Source organism: Athene cunicularia (genome assembly GCF_003259725.1).
Source record: "Athene cunicularia isolate RWA chromosome 3 unlocalized genomic scaffold, athCun1 chr3_part1, whole genome shotgun sequence".
Lineage (NCBI taxonomy): Eukaryota > Metazoa > Chordata > Aves > Strigiformes > Strigidae > Athene > Athene cunicularia.
Window position 1 is genome coordinate 101,775,356 of NW_020799097.1, and position 8,252 is coordinate 101,783,607.

Consider the following 8,252-nt stretch of genomic DNA (forward strand, 5'->3'; position numbering starts at 1 on the left):
AAGAAAGGGATAGCTGCTTCATAAGTGGAGATTTATTTAAAAATTTAGAAAAAAAATCTATTGGTCCAATAATAACATGCTAAAGACATTTAGACATTTGAAAATCATTCTAAGAGGTGTTTCTCAGACTATAGTTTAAAAGTTTAGGTTGCTTTTGAACAGTTGGAATTGAGGTTTTCAGATACTAATAGCTTGGTCAAATTTCAGTGACTATTCATAAGTTTGCTGACAACTCCTATATTCTCCCAAAAGGAGATGATCTGTTGTCTTTCCAAATTTAAAGTCCCGCTTAAAAATTTCAAGTGAAACCAAGAACTGTTAACCTCTCTAAAATATCATACTGACTTTCTATTTTTAGATATCCAGAACAGTCTTCAGTGTTTTCAGTTTCCAAAAAGAGTGTACGGAAGAAACACAACCTAGGAAATTTCAGCCTAAATGTGTGAAGACTGACAATATGATAAGCAACTAAAGAACACCATCCTACAAGGAACAGAACCTGGTAACACAAAATTACAGATACTGTACACACATTGGCTGCTACAGAAAAAGCCACATTCACTAGTTAGTTGTATGAAAGGTTTTGCAAGATTCAACACGACTTAAACCTCTCTATTTAAGCTCAAAGGATCTAAAATGTGAGTAAGGAATGTGCACTGTTGGAGAAGATGAGAATGAATACCACCAGCCACCAAGGGAAGCTGTGAACCCATGTTTCTCCGTGGCTTGAAATGCATAAGCCATTTTTAAAATACACAGCCACATTCACAGAATCACAGAGCGGCTGGGGTGGGAAGGGACCTCCGGAGGTCCGCTGGTCCAGCCCCCCTGCTCAAGCAGGGCCACCCAGAGCTGGTTGCCCAGGGCCATGTCCAGATGGATTTTGAATACCTCCAAGGACGGAGACTCCACTGGACAGCCTGTGCCAGTGCTCTGCCACCCTCACGGGAAAAAAGCAATTCAGTTATTTATATGCACTGATATCCCCCTGAGCCTTCTCTGTACTAAGCTAAACAGCTCTCTCAGTCTTTCTTTGCAAGAGAGATGCTCCAGTTCTTTAATCACCTTCATGGCCCTTTGCTAGGCTCTCCAGTGGTTCCATGTCTCTCTTGTACTGAGGATGGACACACTATTCCAGGTGTAGCTTCACCAGTGCTGAGTAGCAGGAAAGGATCACCTCCCTTGACCTGTTGGTAGCATTCCTCTTAGCTGGTAGCATTCCTCCTAATGCAGCCCAGGATACCATTAGTCTTCTCTGTGGCAATGGCACATTGTTGGCTCATGTTCAACTTTGGTGTCTACCAGGACTCTCAGGGCCTCTCCTGCCAAGCTGCTTTCTAGCTGGGCGGCCTCCAGCATATACTGGTATCTGGGATTGTTCTTCCCCAGGTGCAGGACTTTGCACTTCTCGTGGCTGAAATTCATGAGATTCCTGTCAGCTCATCACTCCAGCCTGTTGCTGCCTCTGGATGGCAGCACAACCCCCTGATATATGAGCCACTCCTCCCAGTTTTGTGTCATCTTCAAGCTTGATGAGGATACTCTTTGCCCCATCATTCAGATCATTAATGAAGATGTTAAATAGGATTGGAGCCAGTGCTGATCCCTGGGGTGCACTCCTAGGGCCTCGTAATTAGATGTCACGCCACTGATCACCACCCTTTGGGCTCGGCAATTCAGTCAGTTTTCAATTCACCTCACTGTCTGCTCATCCAGCCCATACATCAACAGCTAGTACACTAACTGTATGCTAGCTCACTAACATGCTCTGGCTGCATTGCACTGCTATAGTAAACACCCAAACTGCTTATGGTAAAACAGCCATAGACATGGCTTAATTTACCTTTTTGAAGAGGTTTATTCTACTAGAGTGATATAAATCAAAGAGCTCATTACTGAACACACCTCAAAAAAGGAAATAAACATGTTTATTTACTCAAAGAAAAGTAGAATACGCAGGTGGCAGCCAACATAATTCAAAAGCTCTTATGAAGAGATGTATAGGAAAGTACAAGTGATTCTTCTCCAAAAACTTTTGGACCAGAGCAGTCTTCCTCTCCACAGACAAAAAATTTCAGGCACTTGCTTAGATATTATGAAGTATTGTAAATAAAATATTTTCTATAATTAGCCTTTCCCTACCCATCTAGAACTAAGCAACAAGTATATATATGTACAGATACATCTACCACACATGTTTTGCTAAGTGTGGGCAGTCAGTCACCCAGGTAAGGAGCTAATGTAATAGGTTTACTCTTTCAAATAATCACCAGTGAAGAACAGGTCAGTATCTACATTTACACATGTTTTTTGAACCTCCAAAAGCTTAATCAAGATGTTCATATAAATATGGGTAATTTCAAAACATCAGTGAATAAAAATGGATGCAACAGAGTTTTGGACTCTGCAGCAAACAAAGCAAGGTAAGTTCAAGGCACTTTGCTCACAGGTGAGCATTCTAGATATGTGAGTCTAAGTACTCATCAATTTGGTAAGTATACAGTAGATATAGCTGGAAGGACTCCTAGGAATGTGGATTGCTCCTGTCTGTTTATACAGAGAAGTACCCATGTTCTCTTAAAAAAAAAAAAAAAGTAATTAGGTCTTCAAATATGACATTTTTGTTGTATTTCCTCTCATTGCCACAGTTTAGCTAACTGCCCTGTTTAGAGAACTGTAATTTCCTGTGTGTATAAAGTACATTTGCTTAAGTCTTTAGAAAAAATGAGCTGAAAGGAGCTTTGATCCTCTCTCACCCTTATTATGGTTTTCAGGGCTCATATGAGAGATGTATATTGGAGTCACATGGATATGTGGATTATCAGGTATCTCTGTTCCTGCAGCCAAAGCCAGCACTAAAAACCAATCAATAAGAAAATATTTTGAAAAAGCATGCCCCTTCATGCTGCTGTATGGTATTCGACTTTGTTTTTTACAGAGTAGTTGAGTACATCACTCCACAAATACCTGTCTGAAGAAAGCACTTCAACATTTCTTCATTAGAAGGCAAACTGATTGCTCTAAAATTAATGTACAGAAGACTGTATGGCAGAGATGGCATGAGGTTTTACACATGAATGGGCAACTAAATGCTAGACAGGTCACCTGCTTCTGCAGTGGATGTGATTCTTTGTTAGTGGCTGTCCTTCAGCCTTTCAGAAAGACATCCAGATCTGGTATTACAAACATACGGTAAGAATCACACTGAGGAAGAAGGTGCTACATAGGCTTATTTTGCTGATACTATACTGAAGGTCATCCCAAATAATACTTGTCCTTTTAGCTCACAGAAGTAAAAAAATTTTTTGGTGTTCCAGTACTGACTTCACAGAGAACATAAAAGTTTCTGTCTCTAACCCTTCAGTTTGTTCTAGCTGAAACAAGGAACCATAAAGCAAGCATTAAAATGCTTGAGCATAATCAACTTTGATGGGCTGAAAAATGTCAGAACGAGCACAAAGAGAACCAAAAAACAGTATAGAAAAATTTTTCACAGATTACTTTCAGAATATGTGTTTTGCTCTTATCCTTAAGGAAGTCTTTTCTAACATGCATTTTCTTCAGTCCTCTCTATGACTCTTACAAACCCAGACTGATGAACAGTCCTTAACAAATGAACAAAAGATATAAATGAATTAATGTTTCAGGTGAATGTCTATGTTATAGCCTGTGCCTTTAGTATTTCATACCTGGCAGTATATGGGGCTATTTATTGGATGTTCAGCCTGTTATGCAGTAGCGCCTGTTTACACAGCAGTACAACATAAATGAAGCTGTGCTAATTTACTACAATCTAACCCTGTCTAAAATAGATGGCAGTCTTAAAGAAGATACTAGATTATGAGCTACATCCAGTACATAAACAGAATCTGACTCAATACAGAAACGTAGACAACTTTAGCTGACTTAAATGATGAACACAAATGCATACGTTGCACACAAACTCAAGGGATTTTCAAATCAAGCTGGAGTCTGCAGCAGTGGCATTCTTCCACTGTCCTGAATGAAAAAAAGCCTAGGCTTTCACAATACACATGTACTGGCAAACAGCCCCACGCTGTGGACAAAGCATGCACTAGTGAAATCACACGCAAATTCACTGTACTTGAGAAATCTTGTCACACCTCGCTCTGCCAGGACATACTGAAAATTATTAGGTTATGATTAATGTAACACTTATTTTCATATTAAATTTGTCTAGAGTATAGGGAAGAGGAGGAACTTTCCAAAAAGATGATAGATTTGGAAGATATTTTAAATTTTATTTTGTTTAGCAGGGAAAAAATCACCCGTGGAAATTCTCAAAAAGCCGTTTTGTTGCATGTGGTCCTGGCAGCCCTTTGGGGAGCAGAACTCAGCAGTAGTCTGGAGCAGAATTAGTGGGCATTCCACACGTGGTAGCTGAGAACAAACGCTATGCTGGAGCATAGTAGTAGTAATCTCCCCCAGACTTGTTGAACACAAAGATTTTAAGAGCAATTTTCTGAAAATGAAGGTTTTTAGAATTTTCCAGGGATTCAGCAGACATGGATATATAGTTCTTTACAGGGTGTTGTAGAATCTTTCTTCCACTTCTAGGAAGCTGCTTCTGACCTGATCCTGCATCTATCATCTCCTTCCTTTCACTGTATTTTAAGAGGGGGAAAAAAGGCCTTTATATCCATTTCTGCCAACATCCCTTTTATCTGGCTGCGGGGTGGAGCTGCTCTGGGCAAAGGGAACATCCTTGGTAGCCACCCACTGGGCAGCACTGCATCTGGAGCTGAAAAGAAAGGTTATTTCCCAATTTGCAAGCAACAACCATATGTTCAGGACCGAAGAAATGCATACTCCACCTAGTCCCATGAGCCTCCTCTCTCCCTTGTGGCCTATTTAAAGTTATTCTAGTACTCTTTATTGGACTCCAGCTCTTAAGTGAATACCTTCAAACTTTAGACCCTTCAAGATAAGTAATTGTGAGCAAAGCTGGGGAAAAACTGAGCATGCACAAACTATTGTTCCTAGTGAGTCATAGTATCCCAGAGTGACTATATTGGTGAGACTCCAAGGCTCCTCCTTTTAGAGCAGATGGTAGAAAATTTTTAATGTGACATTATTATTGTATAACACCAGCGATCAAGATGACAGTTTACAGAAAGATATAGAGACAAGATCCCTGTCACAAAGTTATCACGGTTTTTTTTTTTAGAAAATAGTTAAAAAAACAGATGGGAACTTTAAATTGCTGAGGGGCTCCCCCTCCCCTCAAATATGCAAAGTGACTTTTATTTTAAAATAGAGTCCCAGACAATAATAATGCAACACATTATATCATCATCAAGATTAAATCCTTCTTCACTTCCAAACATTTGTTTTTCCAAACCAGGCGCTATGAAAAATAAAAAGAAGAAAAAAAATCAAAACCAACTAAAAATATATCTCAGCCACTCTGTACAGTTGTACAGGCTGCTGCACTGTATTTAGCGTTGGTGTAAGTGGTCAGAAAGAAGCCTGTCCAGGGTGGTGCAAAATCTCCTGCACTATGGATCTGCTGAGGAGGCAGAGAAGGAATTTATTACCTAACTTCCTTTGGCTCTTTGGGGAGCCAAATTATTTTTCAGGTAATAAATTAACAGGTTCCTGGCAAACATGACAAAGAGTAGCAATTCCTCCCTAGACTTGTATTTTAAGTAGCTTGAGGATAATCATGCCACTGGGAGGTGTCTCTGAATACAATTTATACAGCAGAATTTGCCTTCTTTTGAATGGAGTAATTATCTTATTGGCCAGAAAACAGGATGCTCCACAAGAAAACCATATTCATACCCAAGTGGAAAAAAGTGGGCATGAAATCCTTCCCTGTACTCTCAGCTTGAATTATTGCACTTAAAGAGATCAAATTAGAGTGTGTACCACTACATCACAAATAATCTGTTGCATGGGCCTCCTTATTTCCTGAACTGTACAATCATCACTCAGAAGCATGTATATTTAATTCTGATGTCTGCTTTTTGCATAGTGCCACATTTGGCCCTTTTTGGACAGTTATTGACTCATTTTAAATTAATTAATAAAAAGATAATAGAAATTAGCAACATAAAGTTGCTTTGTATATTAATATTGTATAATGCTGATGTGATGTGTGCTTTGAAATGAGTTTGGGATTTTTTTAGAAGTGATTGCCAATCATGTATTTTAATTGCAACATCAAGAGAAATGGTCTTGCGAATATGCCTTAAATGGTTAGGCTAAGCAGGAATTACGTTTTGGAAGCTTACGTTGAAAACAATAGAGGCATCTAGTGGAAGTGTTTGAGGACTGCAGCTGTGAGAGTGCATCGATGCACAGCTGATTTTCTCACATTGCTTTTTCCCAGATTGAATTTCACAAATCGAATGACAAATGCCAGCAGTGTTTATGTTTTACTTAAGAAGAGGCAAATCTTCAATTTAATGGTATTTAGGCACTGTAAGGCAAACATGATTTAGGTGCCCAAGACATATTTTTCAAAAGTGACATAAGCAATTTGGGCCACGGAAGCACTTACATGTGCAATGCTTACAGTGCTATTTCTTTAAGACACGTTGCCAGTCTCAGTGCAATTTACAGTCCTTGACCACCTATCAGATTCCTTACAAAACATGGTTGAATTAGGCATGCAGAAAAGTTATCTTTCTGTCAGCTGCCTGAATGAGCAGCCACTCAAAATGGCCCATAGGAAACACTGAGGATAGGGGCAAGTCTTCTACACAGTGTCTTTCCACAGTGGTAGGTTGAAGGGTATGGTTTCCAAGCATGATCAACAGCCTCAAACCCTCTCTGACTTAAGTTTTCCTTTTGAAAGCTGGCAGGTTGAAGTAGGGAATGTCAGTCTTCCTTCCAAATACAAGAAAATGGATCTCTTATCCATTACTTTAGTTAGCGGAATCCCCTAGGACATAGAAGAGGAAGTTCAGTTTCCTTCTCTGCCTGATAGCACACATGATCATTTTTTATTTCCTATTATATACTCCGGGGAAGGAGCAGACAACTCATCAGAAATCTGAAAGTGGGGCTCTTGAGCCCAAGAAGAAACCCAAACTACAGACAGACCACAAAGCATACAGAAAGCATGAAGTATTTAGGGCTGGTGACACATGCAGCTGCTTTTTAATTTTCCTTTCTCCTTAGGCTGTAAGGCAAAACACACCACAGAAGCGTCTGTACTAGCATATACAGAACACATTACAGAAGTATTTGCAGACTCCCTGCTGGTTATCCAAGTAGCCCCAGAAGCCTAACACGGCTGTGTGTTTCCCTGTGATAGTGGTAGGGCCTTGTGATAATGAAGTAATTTCTCCAAAATACATCACTGCCTGGCAAAGGCAACTGCATAGCTTTGGTCAGTTGGGGTCTATGGTATGACTAGAGGAATAAGCCTTGAATTTCCAAGGTGTGCAAATTAAGAAGTAGCCAGGCAACTTCAAGCAGTTTATTCCTAGACTAGTCCTATAACTCTCGCAACATTTTCAAAATGTAATTTTTGAGTACGCTTCAACTCTATCCATTCATCCTCGCAGAAAAAATTAGGTGTAAATGTGGTGTGAATCCTCACAGTGTTTTCAATCTCTAGGCAAATTTAAAATCAGGCTCACATTTGCTTATTCTTCTTGTTTGAGTGTAGGAATTAATCATAAAGCCTATCTTCATAACTTTAAACCACAATTTTATTACTTCCTCTGCTAATCACAACGTCATTTATTTCCTCCTCAATTTTCCTTCACTTGCTATGATAGATTTCTTCCTCGAATAACACTGTGGGCTCAGGTTTGCCATGTCTACTACTTTTTCCTCTATTCGGTGCAGACCTTCATTAACGACAGTGGGCTGCAACCCAGGCTTTTATACTCCACGTTGCCTCAACTGCCTTCCCGTCGAGTTTCCAAGGAATTTTCAGTTTCTGTACCTCTCCTGAACGGATTTGGCATTTACCGGCGGCGCGAACTCCCCAGCCCGGCGTCCCCGCGGGCGGAGGGAGCCACCAGGCCCGGGGGCTCCCGCTAGCGGTGCTTTTATTTTGCGCTGGGGTCGATGGCGCCTGACGGCGACGAGGGCGGCCCTCGCCTTCCTTTAACAACACAAAAGCCAAGAATTCCGCCTTCCTGGCTCCTTCTCCTCCCGCCGTGACGCCGCACCCGGGGCGAGCGAGCGAGCGAGCTCCCACCAGTGGCCTCACTGCACAGGCCAGAGCAGGCCGGAGCCCTCAGCGACGCTGACACGGCCCATCACAGCCG